Source organism: Beta vulgaris, chromosome 2, assembly GCF_026745355.1.
Source record: "Beta vulgaris subsp. vulgaris cultivar EL10 chromosome 2, EL10.2, whole genome shotgun sequence".
NCBI classification, from domain to species: Eukaryota; Viridiplantae; Streptophyta; class Magnoliopsida; order Caryophyllales; family Amaranthaceae; genus Beta; species Beta vulgaris.
This window is the reverse complement of record NC_079203.1, coordinates 23861933-23875871: the sequence shown is the minus strand read 5'-3', so window position 1 is coordinate 23875871 and position 13939 is coordinate 23861933. Positions and strand designations below refer to the sequence as shown.

Below are 13939 nucleotides of genomic sequence, written 5' to 3'. Positions count from 1 at the left end.
TCTCGCACTTTTGTTCGAGATGCACTCATATCCACACACAACTTCAATCCCCTATTACTGATGGAGAGTTTATGCTCGTATTACTACGGAATCTGAATGATTTTTATTATCGTCACATGATTACTATCAGCCACATGAAACAATATAGCTTCGACATTGATGCTCGCAAATTGCAATAAAAATGACCTCGAGAAAATCTTGAAATTGCCAATGCAAATCCAAAGGTTTTTCCTAAGATGGATGAACCATTGAGTATGGTATATGATCGTCTTTGAAGCTAAGGTATAATTTAAGCCCAGCGTATGTGCACTTTTAACCCCTTTCTGGAACAAACATGAGTAAACACTGCACTAATTATCTCTAATATGGGCATGAAAATAATCGATGCCATGATCTTTACTACAAAGTTCAAAACCTCATTGATCGAGGCATCATTAGTCCAACACACAACGAAAGTGCCTGCAAGGAAAGTAACGATGCACCCTCAACAACAATCCCAAGTTGATATTTTCCACGAATTGGTCGAACATGGTCAGATTCATCCACTTCCTAGACGTCGGGGGTAAGTCCTATAGGGTGAAATCTCCACAAGCACTGCCATTATCATTAGTTGCATGGTCACGGCACAAACCAATGTCGTTCTCTTACCTATCGTATCAAGAAAATCACCAACATAGCTCTCGTATACCACAAAGATCCTTAATCACCTCATGCCTATCAGATGACATGAAAGGGAAAAATATTTAGTAAACGTCGTGTAGTGGTTTAGCCCATCAAAAAAAAGAATTTTTTTTCAACTATTAGTATCAGAGTACTACGTGCAGCTTGAATCCCCATTACCACATCTACTTGCACCGTGAGACCACTCCACCTATGTAACACATGGGGTATGTCGGTAGCTCAATATGAGTGCAGTTGCTTTATTAAATAAAAAACTTTAGTTACTTTTAAAATGACGAACTAAGCTGAGTCTGATTCCCTAAAAATGCACCTGGAGTAATGGGGATATGTAAGCAAGCTTCAGGTTCGACTTAAATAAACTAACCATGGTGTTTCAGGAAATGTGATGAAAATTCAAGGTGCATGTCATCATAGGAACAATTTCAAAATGCTGGATTGAGACATCAATAGGGATATATGCCCTAATTTATATATTCTTCGTCTTTGTTTAAATACTAAAGCAAGGAATGGAAGAATGATAAAAAAAATGCATTTTGTTACTAACCCCAATGGCAGTGTAATCATTTCAAAAGAGCCAAAATATAAAAATAAAAAGAAAAACAAAGTTGTAAAGGTGGACCATTCCAATCAAAGTATTGCAAAACAGTATTCAAAACTCTCTTATGTTGCAATGCATTCTGCAATATGTGGCTTTCTTCTCTTTTCTTTTAATAATTCTTTTTTTACCTTTCGGACAAAGAAAAAGCAATTTCTCCCTCCTTTAAGGATGACCAATTAACATAAAAAACAAAAGCCTCAGCCATATCCACATACTCAGTCAAGGAGCCTGTAGAATTTGTCGTGCAACCTCTGTCCAAAGGTCTTCAAATCATGATAAAAATGGGTTATACTCAAGGAAATGGATTAGGACATGATGGTATAGGGATAAAGCAACCAATCCTCATAGTAGACAAGCAAAATCGATATGGATTAAAATATTATCTGGGAAGCACTTCTTACAACATCAAAGAGTCTTCTCTTACCCTTAATGGTTAGTTCGTCTTGCAAGGAGATATTGAGTTGTATTATGAATTTCCAGATCCTTGGCTTAGTAAGAGAGAACAGAAAATTTTACCGGGATTGGAGATAGTCTTCAATGAAGATAGGAATTTGGACTTAATCAAAAGCTAGTTTGCCTAAGAGTAAGGAATGAAAAAGGAAAATGACTGGGTGGATAATCTGGAACATGGGGTCCTTAGGAAACTTTTTTCACTTTTGAGTCTTTCGAAAAAGGGGATTTTGATCTAGTATCTTTGATGATACGTTCTGGCGAGAGGATTGAACAAAAGTGGAGTATTGAGTGTCAGGAAAAAGACGGGCCTATTGAGTTAGAATGTTTCTAGGAAACCATCCTCCACTACCTTCTTATGAAACTACCTTTTCACCCCTTTCAGATGGTTATCATACCGATAGCTCATCTTCCATCCTATCTACCATGCATACTCAGTCAGAAGATGATAATAGTGGGGAAATTGAGTGTGAACCTTTATCTAAGTACATTTACACGCAAGACACTATTTCTGACAATGAATTTAATAATGATAAATCACTTCATACAACTGAAGCATATATAAAACCCATGGAAGAGTCCATTGTAATTAATATTGGTAAAGAAAATGCTGTCAAAGAAGTTAAAATAAGTTCATCCCTCCCCCCAACTAAACAGTCTATATTTATTCCATTACTAAAAGAATATGTAGATGTGTTTGCATGGTCATATGCTAATATGCATGGTGTTAATAGAGAAATTAAGGAATATCGCATTCCGTTACATCCAGAAGCAAGACTAAGCAGCAAAAGCTCCGCCGAATAAACAAGAGGTTAGTCTGAAGGTAAAAGAAGAAATTCATAACTAACTTGATGCCAAATTCATCCAAGCAGTAAAGCATCCAAGCTGCCTGGCCAACATAGTGGTTGTACCTAAAAAGGATGGAAGAGTTCGGGTGTGCATCGATTTTCGTGATTTTAATGGTGCATCATGAAAAGATTGCTTTCCTCTACCCCATATTAATGTCCTCGTGGATAGTACGACCACTTATATACAATGTTTTCCTTCATGGTTGGACTCTCACGGTATAATTAAATACTCATGGCAAAAAAGACATGACAAAGACGTCTTTCATCACTCCGTAGGACACTTTCTGCTATCGAGTTATGCCTTTTGGTCTCAAAAATGTAGGAGCCATATATCAAAGGCCTACAACCACTGTCCTTCATGACCTCATCCACGACATTGTGGAGGTCTATGTAGATAACATGATCGTGCAAAGTGAAGATCATGAGGGGCATATTACCGTACTAAGGTCCTTCTTTGAAAGAATCAGCAAACAATATAAGGCTAAGTCCTCAAAAGTGTGTGTTTGGCGTCACTTCAGGGAAATTGTCGGGATTCATTTTTAGTCAAGACGACATCAAAGTGGACTCTGAAAAGGTGAAGGTCATTCAAGAATTGCCTCCTTTAAAAACAGAAAAAGAGGTAAGAGGATTTCTCGGCATAATTCAATATATTAGCAGGTTCATCTCACAACTCACTATAAGATGTGTACCTATATATTTAAGCTGCTCAGAAAAGGGGCGTCCCATGAGTGGAATGAGGAATGTTAAGAAGCTTTAGATTCCATGAAATAGTACCTTTCAAATGCACCTATTCTAATGCCATCTAGACTAGGAGAACATCTGATTTTGTACATCATTATCACATAAAGGGCTATGAGAGCTCTCTTAGCCCAATATCAATAAGGAACAAAGAAGGAAGTTGTCATATACTTCCTCTGTAACAAAATAGATCTTATACTTTTTAAATATGGTTGTAACAAAATAGATGTTACACTTCCTTTTTAGGCAACAATCTCTCTCTATCTCTCTCCTATGACATTGGTCTTCTTGTTTTTCCTCTTTATCTCTCTACTCTTTAAAAATTTGCCTAGAAAAGTGTATTTTGAAAAGTGTAACATCTATTTTGTTATGGGGAAGTTTTATCTCAGCAAGAAATTCCCGAGTAAGAAACAAGATATACCCTAGTTGAAAAAGCGTGTATCTGTTTGGTGTATGCCACAAAGAAGTTGAGGCATCACCTTCAAGCTCATACCACCTATCTAATCTCTAGACTCGATCTGATCAAGCATCCGTTTGAAAACCCATACTTAGTGAAAAATTAACGAGATGGCATGCTATGCTTTCTGAGTTTGATATTCGATCTGTCACCCAGAACGGAAGAGCCATATCTAAAAACTTAGCAGAAGGACCAGTATCAGAAGATGAATATGATGGTGCATTCCTTGATGTGTACTTATGCTTCATTAACAATCCATAATGGTGCATGTATTTTGACGGAGCTTCTAATATGAGAGGTAATGTAACACCCCCAAATTTCTCTCTTTTTGGAAAACTTATTTTAATATAAAACTCATTGAGAAACTTGAGAGTATTACAGCCACGTTATAACGTTCAATGCTTTAATACTAACTACTAAGTGAACTTGAAACTAATGCAGCGAAAATAACTTAAATAACTCCTCTTTATTAATATATATAAACTTTATTGTACAACTATGACGACAATAATAAAAATAAAGAAAATAAAATAACAACTCTTTGACTAGTTATGATATATTCCTCACTAACTTTCCCGTATGAAGTATGCATCATATCAACCTGTAAATTCTGCTTGCCAAAATAGGATCATCATAGGGACAAAGCCATAAAACAAAACAAATAAAAGCGTGTCAGTAAAAATACTGAGTACATGTATATGCGGAATATTAAACACTTCATTTAATTAAACTTTTGAAATATTTAAATTCAAAAACCTTTCTGGATATCTTGATAAAACTTGTATAATATAAAGTATATAACCTTGATAAAAATCATTTTTTCTTGTGTAGGTACCTTTCCTAAAGTGTGCACACCCCCCCAAGTTTAGTATTCCTTACTGAGTCTATTACGAGGGATTACTATCTTGTCCACATGACTTATACAAAAAGTACATGGGTAAATAATGTAATGGCTACCGTTCTTGCTAATAAATAACAAGATGTTGCCTCTTTATAATTGTGGTCATAAAAGATCATGTATCTAATAAAAGTCCTTCTGAAATAATCCTCCTTTAAAAAGAATAATAATTAAACTTAGCCATATAAAGGCATAAATAAAATAACTTGCTCAAGGGTTAATGTAATAGCCCTGTTTTTAAGAACCTTTATTTAAAAGCTAAAAGTGGATAAGACCATCATTCTTAATGGTTAAGAAAGCTTGTGGATAAGCATTACCATTCTTAATGGTTAAGAAAGCTTGTGGATAAGCATTATCATTCTTAATGGTTAAGAAAGCTTGTGGATAAGCATTATCATTCTTAGTGGTTAAGAAAGCTTGTGGATAAGCATTATCTTTCTTAATGGTTAAGAAATGTCAAAGAGGATAAAACCATCATTCTTATTGGTTAAGAAGGCTTTGAAAACCAATAGATAAGTTAGAAAGTCCTTGAGAGCCTTAAACATTAAGATTATGAAAATCGTTTGGTGATTGTTTTATCGGGTAACGACGAACTTCTAGTTAAAGAGCCTTTCGGGGTTGAATCCGATCTCAGAACCTAACCAAACTTGATATATGACATGCTTGGGATGTATTAAGGTTAATATGGTCATTTATACCCAAGAATTACGTGGCTCAATAGGTTAAATTGCTTACATAGTAAAAACTGGCCAACTGAAATTACAGCTCAGACCTATGCTCAAAGAAAGCTGCTTAGCAGCTACTTAAGTGTCGATCTCTCAAAGACCTTTTTATGCATGAAAGCCAACACATTAGGCTAACACCTCAAGCAAGAATCACCAGAAACTCCAAGGAACCGACGTTGCCCAGATCACCTTTCCCTCCTCCTTGGGTACCGCTAGAACAGCTATAAAAGCTGTTCTGGGTTTTCATCTCTTTCTCTTATTTCTTCCTCTTGGAAACCCACTTTTCTTTACATAGAACTCTTCTAGACATCCATACAAAGTAGTTCAAGCTTTTTGTTCCAACCTTTAGACCTTAAACTCATATAGAAAACCTTGCTCAAAGATCACATAAGTTGCTGTAAGTTCAACAGTTTACACCTCTTGTATTTAAGCTTAGTTTTTCAATCTATAAGCTTGTTGAAACTAATCTTTAGCATTTTATACATTCAGGGGAAGCTGTAGGAGTAGTTAACCAAGTGGATTAAGGAATTTCGTGGCTTTAAGCATCCTTAGTTAAGGTACACACTTAGTTTGGTTTTACCCTAGAGATTTCCATACCTTAGGTGATTGTTTCTTTCTAGTGTAAAGCATGCTTATGAAATGAATTTACTTATGATGTGTATTTTATTATGTGTATATTGTGTATGTAACATGGATATATCATGCTAAGGTTCATTAGAGATGTTTTATTTTACCTAAACAACACTTATACACTAAGTAATACGATTATGTTTCTTAATGGAATGTGTTTAGTACATGGACTTGTGGAGTAATTGTGATGATTGAGGTGGAGTTGTTATGTTATTGTTGTTGTGGAGTTGTTGTGGAGTTGTTGTGGTGGTTGTGGTGAAGTTGTTGTGGAGTTGCTATTGTTGTTGTTGTTCTGTTGTAGTAGTGTTGTTGGGTTATTGTAGTTCTGTCATTGTGGTTGTGGTAGAGTTGCTGTGAAGTTGTTGCCTATTGTTGTTGTTTTGCCGTTGTTATGGTTGTTGTTGTAGTTGTGGTGGCTATTGTGGAGTAGTTGTGATGGTTGTGGTGAATTTATTATGTTGTTCTGTTGTTGTGGTGATGTTGTGGTGGGTTATAGTTAAATAGTTTACTAGTTTGGAAGATGAATTAGTTTGGATATGATTAAAAAGGTTACGATGATGTGTCCAGACTAGTATCATGTGGTTTATAGTTTAAGTATATATATCCAAAGTATTCAGTAGAACAATATGGTTCATCTTGTTATTATGATTCAAGAAGTTGGAGTGATAAATTTGGGAATATGATTTACTTAGGTTTGTTATGAGCATAGTAGGTGGTGGTTTCTGTTGTTGGTTGTGCTGATGTATTGTGGTTGTGTTGTTCTGTTATTGTGCTTAATGTTGTGTTATTGGTGTTGGAGTTATTGTTGGTGGTGGAGGTGGTATTATTGTTGTATGTGTTGTTGTTATTATGTTGTTGTTGTATCGTTCTTATTGGATAGTCGTTGTTGATGATGCAGGGAAGTCATAATCTTAGAATTGGGAGACTGTTATAATTATTGTAGTTGGAGTTGATATGTATGAAGTCGAGTTATGAGTTATGGAATGACTTCGTTAATTTCTATTTACGGGATTCAGTTTGATTAGCATAATGGTTGCGTTAGAAGAAGATAATTAGAATAGTTAAGTTTGGTTATTGATTATTGATGTTACTACGAGGTGGTTGTTGGAGGATGGCTATGTAGACGCATAGAATTGAAGATGATATGGGAAATCAATTTATGATGATTGGAGGTTTTGTATAATTGTTATAGAGTTGAGATAACTTTTAGGTTCAGCAAAATATATGTAAATGCTCCCTGGGCGTTATATTAATTTGAGGTTATATATCGTTCATAGTTATGATCTTGATTATGGATGCATCTCTATGAGTTAGTTGTGAATTGTTATTGGATTGTTATAAAAGTATCCTTTTGTTCAATTAGTGGAATTGTTCGAAAATACTATATTTCTCAAAATATGATTCGGTATGATAATGAGGAAATGATTCGGATATGAGTTAAGACCAGATAAGGTCGAATATGGTGTTATGTTATGAGTATTGAGGTTTACAGTATAAACCATTAAATATCTTATTTTATAAATATGAAAGTGAGGCATGAATAGGCACCCCGAGTTAGGGCGGGTAGAGTCCCTAGCTGTTGCCTTCCAGGAAGGGCGAACTCCTAGCGTTATAGGACATGTCCGGGTAAGTCTTGCAAGCATAACAATAAAAGGCTGGGTGACGACCCTCAATAGTTTGGAGACAGCTGGTACTGCGTGGTACCCCTCTCCACTCGCGTTCATGCCAAACAATTGATTTTGTGAAACCATAGTAACTAAGTTAAATGTGATTATCTGTTATTATAACTATGTGTTAGTTTTCAAAATACACCTAAACTTGTATTTTCTATTACACAGTGTGTACTCAGCTTTGCTAATAGTGTTGTCATTTCTGTGGCCTGTCACTTGGTGGGTGGCAGAGTGAAATATTGTTGCAGGTTTGGTGTTGTGAGCTCAGGATTCTGAAGTGAAGCAAGATAAAGATGTCGTCGTAGCTTATGGATTGAGTTTGTATCTAGATAGTGTATTTGAGATTAGATATTTATATTTCGTTTTATACAATATTTGGGAATATTAGTCGAGATATCGGTGTAATTCAAGTCTTATATAAAGGATTTTGTTTTGTGGGCCAATGACCCACAGGTCCAAGATCGTTTTCTAGGTTATGTTTTCGCTGCGAGTAAATATTTTATTCGAGGCTTATTAAGCATTAATTGTGATTAGTGAATCTTAAGTGTGTTTACCTAGCAGCTCGGGAAAACGGGCTGTTACAGTTAACCTTTGAAAAATAATAATAGTTCAAAAACACTCCTTTTTAAATATTTAAACATGAATCAAAAAATAAAACTCCTTCTAAAATATTTGAATATGAATTCAAAGATCAAACTTTTTATATATATTAAACGAAAGACATAATTCAAATTTTATAAATAAAATTTGTAAATATTCAACCATGTTCATATAAAACAGATGCAGTTCGTAATAAAACTCATAAAAACATGTATTTCAATCGAAAATATTTTCCTAAAAACATGATACTACGCTTGCAAAAGAATTATTAAAGATCTACAAATACACGCACCTTGAAAATTAATAACTACTAGGGAGGAAGAGAAAGGTAGGCTAAGAGGGAGAAAGAGTTCAAACTTGAGAAAAAAGATTTATTTCTCAAATTTGGTGTAAAGAATATGATGGATGGAGACCCCTATTTATACTAGTTGGATAGATAGAATAGGAATAGGACTAGGAAACTAAAACATGAATTTAGAAAAAAAGATAAACTAATCTAGTTAGGATATAGCTAAAATTTATGATTATCCAACTAAGATTAGGAAAAGATATAAATTGTCCCATAACACATAATTATAGAAGGTAAAATAACTAAAAGATAACTCAAAGATGAGAAAAAAAACAAAAAGTAACCAAAACTTCGTGAAACATAGTTGCATGAGATGATGCCGCAGAATCTTTTTTCTTTTTCTTTTTATAAATCTTTTTTTTTGAAATTTCTTTAAAAAAAAATTTCCTTTTTGAAAAAAAAAATCTTTTATGAGTTTCTGTTAAGAAATATTTTCAACGACTAAAGTAACTACTTGGATTATAATCTGTAAACTTAGGCCCAATATTTTTTTTGGGCTAGAATTTATTTGAAAACCCCATAAATATTCATAAAAGCCTTTAAAACCTTTATGATTAAATAATAACCTTTTAATAAATAAAACTTTTTAAAATATATAATAATAACTTACTAAAAAACGGAGTATTACAAGATACCCCCTTAAAAGAAGTTTCGTCCTCGAAACTTGAAAAGCAAGTAAGAAATAAAGCATGTAATTCACATATATACCAAAAATTTCTATTAAAGTAAGTTGCTCATTAATAACTCATAAAATAAGTCAAAATAGGTCAAAAATAGCGTTTTAAGTTAAAAGCGCGAAATCTATCGCATTCTACCCCCTTAAAAGGAGTTACGCCCCGTAACTCGCTAAGGCTTAAAACTTACTTAAAATTATTTACCAACTTTGTAATGCAAACAATATAAGAATCGTTGCTGGAAATGTAATAATAAAGCAACTAGAGAGATAATAACACTTTTTAAAAAATTAACCTCTATTTCAAGGTATTAATAATATAAATAATTGCCTTCAATAATAGATTAACATAATAAAGAATGTATTTGAATAAGTACAAAAGGTAGTTTATGACAAACTAAAAACTTTATACGATTTAAGTAGGAAAATTTTCCAAATTCTTGAAATAATAAAGAATTACATACTGATACTAAAGACAAGTTTTGTAGGAAAACTATTTGAGCAAATACTAATATATTATCAAAATGCTATAATATAGTGAGAACAAAAGAACTTTATAAAACCTTTCGTAAGCTTTACTCGAAAATAAAATATTCAAACAACTTTTTCTTTTGTTTGTAAAATACATTTGTTTTCTCCTCAAAATTTAATCAGCTTCACATAACTCATGAAGGTCTCACAATGAATATCATAAAAAAATTACCCTTGATCCTACTTTATTACAAATCAAAATCAAATCAATTCATCATTATTCACAAGCAAAACTTGTTAGTATATATATACTAACACAACATATACTTGAAGAACAATAAACGTCCTTACTTAGGTCCTCAAAAATAAAACTCCTCGAAATTCATCTTCAAAATTTTCTTAAAGTACCACAATTAATATTCTCTAAAAAATAGACACTAGTCAACTAGGACTTGAGATAGTAAATAATGAAATTTTTTTCCTGAAAATTCATACAATCTTCATTTAATAAAATTAACTCCTTCACATAATATAAACTCAGTGTTTAAATCCATAATATGAAAATACGACTATTCTTTCCAAAATCAATTACCTTGAATGACTAGTTTCTTCCCTTTTTCTCTTTTATTAAACTCCAGATATCTCCCAAAAGAATATATTTCTTCTATTGTTAGAGTCACTTATTTATTTCAATAAGTGATATACCCAATCCTTGTAATCATTCTCTCTTTCCTATTGCCACAACAACAATTATACACTATCATTCAAGCAAAAGTTTAAGACTACTCCCAAAAATAATACTCCTCTTGACACTCAATAATCCCCCAAAATCAACTTAGAATACATTTAGAGATCAATTCTAGTATCTTACTTCACCTTTTAAAACAAAATGATCTAAAGGAACCTGCTAAAGTTTCAAATATGGTCTTACTTCGTACTTTCTTTGCTTAACTATAACAACGATAACTCCTTTTAAGATATTTGTGATTCAGCATAAGGGAAAAATCCTTAATTAAATCCAACTTCAAATATTGTATCTCATATACCTATAAGGTCCTCATTATATTCCTTATTTTGTCACTTTTTAAAGTTTATCTCTATAACATTGCTGAGATGGTATTGACTATATCCATAAACAAAATATATAACTTATCTAAATCGTAATAATTCCTCCAAGCTAGTATAAACCATTGACGTCCTACTTATTTCCACAAACTATGAAATTTTCCTTCCTCACTCTTGTCACTAAACATTAAAGATCATCCAACTACATAAAACTTCAAATGACTAACTTCACAATTCTTAGCACATAATATAATGTATCGTTTTCTTCACTCCTACTAAAAAAAATAACTACTAAACTTATTTCCTTCAAAGGAATAAACTAGAACAATCTTCACCTGTAATGATCTAAATAGTCAATTGGCTTACTTTGAACTCATAGGTTCTCCTAACATTATAAATCAACAAGATAACAAATTGATGCTTTACACAATGTATATAAATCCCTTTGCATGAATTGGATCACATGCATACATTTCATTTAAGACATTAAATAACCAAGTTCATCTCATAGAAAATATACATGCTAAAAAAATATCGTAAGAGATAGTAATATCACAACTTACAAGTAGCTTCTTACTAACATATCATAAAACACAAAATAATAACTCACTTCTTACAATAAACAATAATACACTTTTTCTTTTGCTTATGAAAAATACGAAGATTTTTCATATTAACAAGTCAAACTTCCTTAAAATATATTCAAAATCATCATATTACAAAAAGAAAATACTAAACACTAAACAATTCTAAAAAAATCAATAATTTCTAATTCCAATAAATATATATAGATTTATAAGTAGAATAATTAAGGATTGCAGGTTGACATAATAGTCAAACAAAATAACATTTGAACTATAATATGAAATGAATCGGAAAAAAAATATTTGAAATTACTAAAAAGCAAATTTCGTTTGATATTTTTGAAAAATACATACATATATGGATATGACCAAAAGAGTTATTTATTGAGTACTAGGCTGTGTATGAATAATTAATCAGTGAGTTCCCAGGAAAGAGAGGTGCGCACAAACGGCCAACTTAAGTACCAAGTCTTTCCTTAGCCAAAACTTTCCTCAAAAAAATAAATCCACATACTTATTCCGTTCTTCAAAATATAAATCAGAAAATATTTATACTTGAAAATATAGGTATTTGCTTAAAAAGAAAGAATTTTTTTTCACATAATATAAAATGTTAAAAAAAATGCAAATAGAATGCGAAACTCTAGCTTATATGCCCTTCCCAAATTTCTCTCTTTTTGGAAAACTTATTTTAATATAAAACTCCTTGAGAAACTTGAGAGTATTACCGTCACGTGATAACGTTGAAGGCTTTAATACTAACTACTAAGTGAACTTGAAACTAATGCAGCGGAAATAACTTAAATAACTCCTCTTTATTAATATATATAAACTTTATTGTACAACTATGACGACAATAATAAAAATAAAGAAAATAAAATAACAACTCTTTGACTAGTGAAGTTTTCTAGCCGGCTCAACGACCCGTGATTCCTCACTAACTCCCCCATATGAAGTATGCATCATATCAACCTGTAAATTCTACTCGCCAAAATAGGGTCATCACAGGGACAAAGCCATATAACAAAACAAATAAAAGCGTGTCAGTAAAAATACTGAGTACATGTATATGCGGAATATTAAACACTTTATTTAATTCAACTTTTGAAATATTTAATTTCGAAAACCTTTCTGGATATACTTGATAAAACTTGTATAATATAAAGTATATAATCTTGATAAAAATTAATTTTCCTTGCCTAGGTACCTTTCCTAAAGTAGGCACACCTTCAAGTTTTAGTATTCCTTACCGAGTCTATTATTAGGGGTTACTACCTTGTCCACATGACTTATACAAAAAGTACATGGGTAACTAATATAATGGCTACCGTTCTTGCTAATAAATAACAAGTTGTTGCCTCTTTATAATTGTGATCATAAAAGATCATATATCTAATAAAAATCCTTCTGAAATAATCCTCCTTTAAAAATAATAATAATTCTTAAAACTTAGCCATATAAAGGGATAAATAAAATAACTTACTCAAGGGTTAACATTTGAAAACTAATAATAGTTCAAAAACACTCCTTTTTAAATATTTAAACATGAATCAAAAAATAAAACTCCTTCTAAAATATTTGAATATGAATTCAAAGATCAAACTTTTTATATATATTAAACGAAAGACATAATTCAAATTTTATAAATAAAATTTGTAAATATTCAACCATGTTCATATAAAACAGATGCAATTCATAATAAAACTCATAAAAACATGTATTTCAATCGAAAATATTTTCCTAAAAACATGATACTACGCTTGCAAAATAATTATTAAAGATCTACAAATACACGCACCTTGAAAATTAATAGCTACTAGGGACGAAGAGAAAGGTAGGCTAAGAGGGAGAAAGAGTTTAAACTTGAGAAAAGAGATTTATTTCTCAAATTTGGTGTAAAGAATATGATGGAGGGAGACCCTTATTTATAGGTAGAATAGGAATAGGACTAGAAAACTAAAAGATGAATTTAGGAAAAAAGATAAACTAATCTAGCTAGGATATAGCTAAAATTTATGATTATCCAACTAAGATTAGGAAAAGATATATATTGTCCTATAACACATAATTATAGAAGGTAAAATAACTAAAAGATAACTCAAAGATGAGAAAAAAAACAAAAAGTAACCAAAACTTCGTGAAACGTAGTTGCGTGAGATGATGCAGCGAAATTTTTTTTTTCCTTTTTATAAATCTTTTTTTGAAATTCTTTAAATCTTTTTCCTTTTTTTTAAAAAAAAAACTTTTCTGATTTTCTTTTAAGAAATATCATCAACTACTAAAGTAACTACTTGGATATAATTTGTAAACTTAGGCTCAATATATGTTTTGGGCTAGAATTTATTTGAAAACTCCATAATATATCATAAAAGCCTATTTAAAACCATTATAATTAATAATAAACCTCTTTCCCCTCAAAAAAAAAATTAATAATAAACCTCTTTAGTAAATAAAATCCTTTTAAAATTAGGAAAAATTGTTAGAAACTATCTATTAAAGACA

The 13939-nt window shown here is 31.7% G+C and overlaps 1 long non-coding RNA gene across 1 annotated transcript; it reads left to right on the top strand.

The window, feature by feature from the left end:
• Positions 1 to 5841: 5841 nt before the first annotated feature.
• LOC130590589 (uncharacterized) lies at positions 5842 to 8233 on the top strand. The gene is made up of 2 exons (XR_008968437.1): positions 5842 to 5952; positions 7926 to 8233. It is a non-coding gene; the product is annotated as an uncharacterized LOC130590589 (long non-coding RNA).
• Positions 8234 to 13939: the final 5706 nt, after the last annotated feature.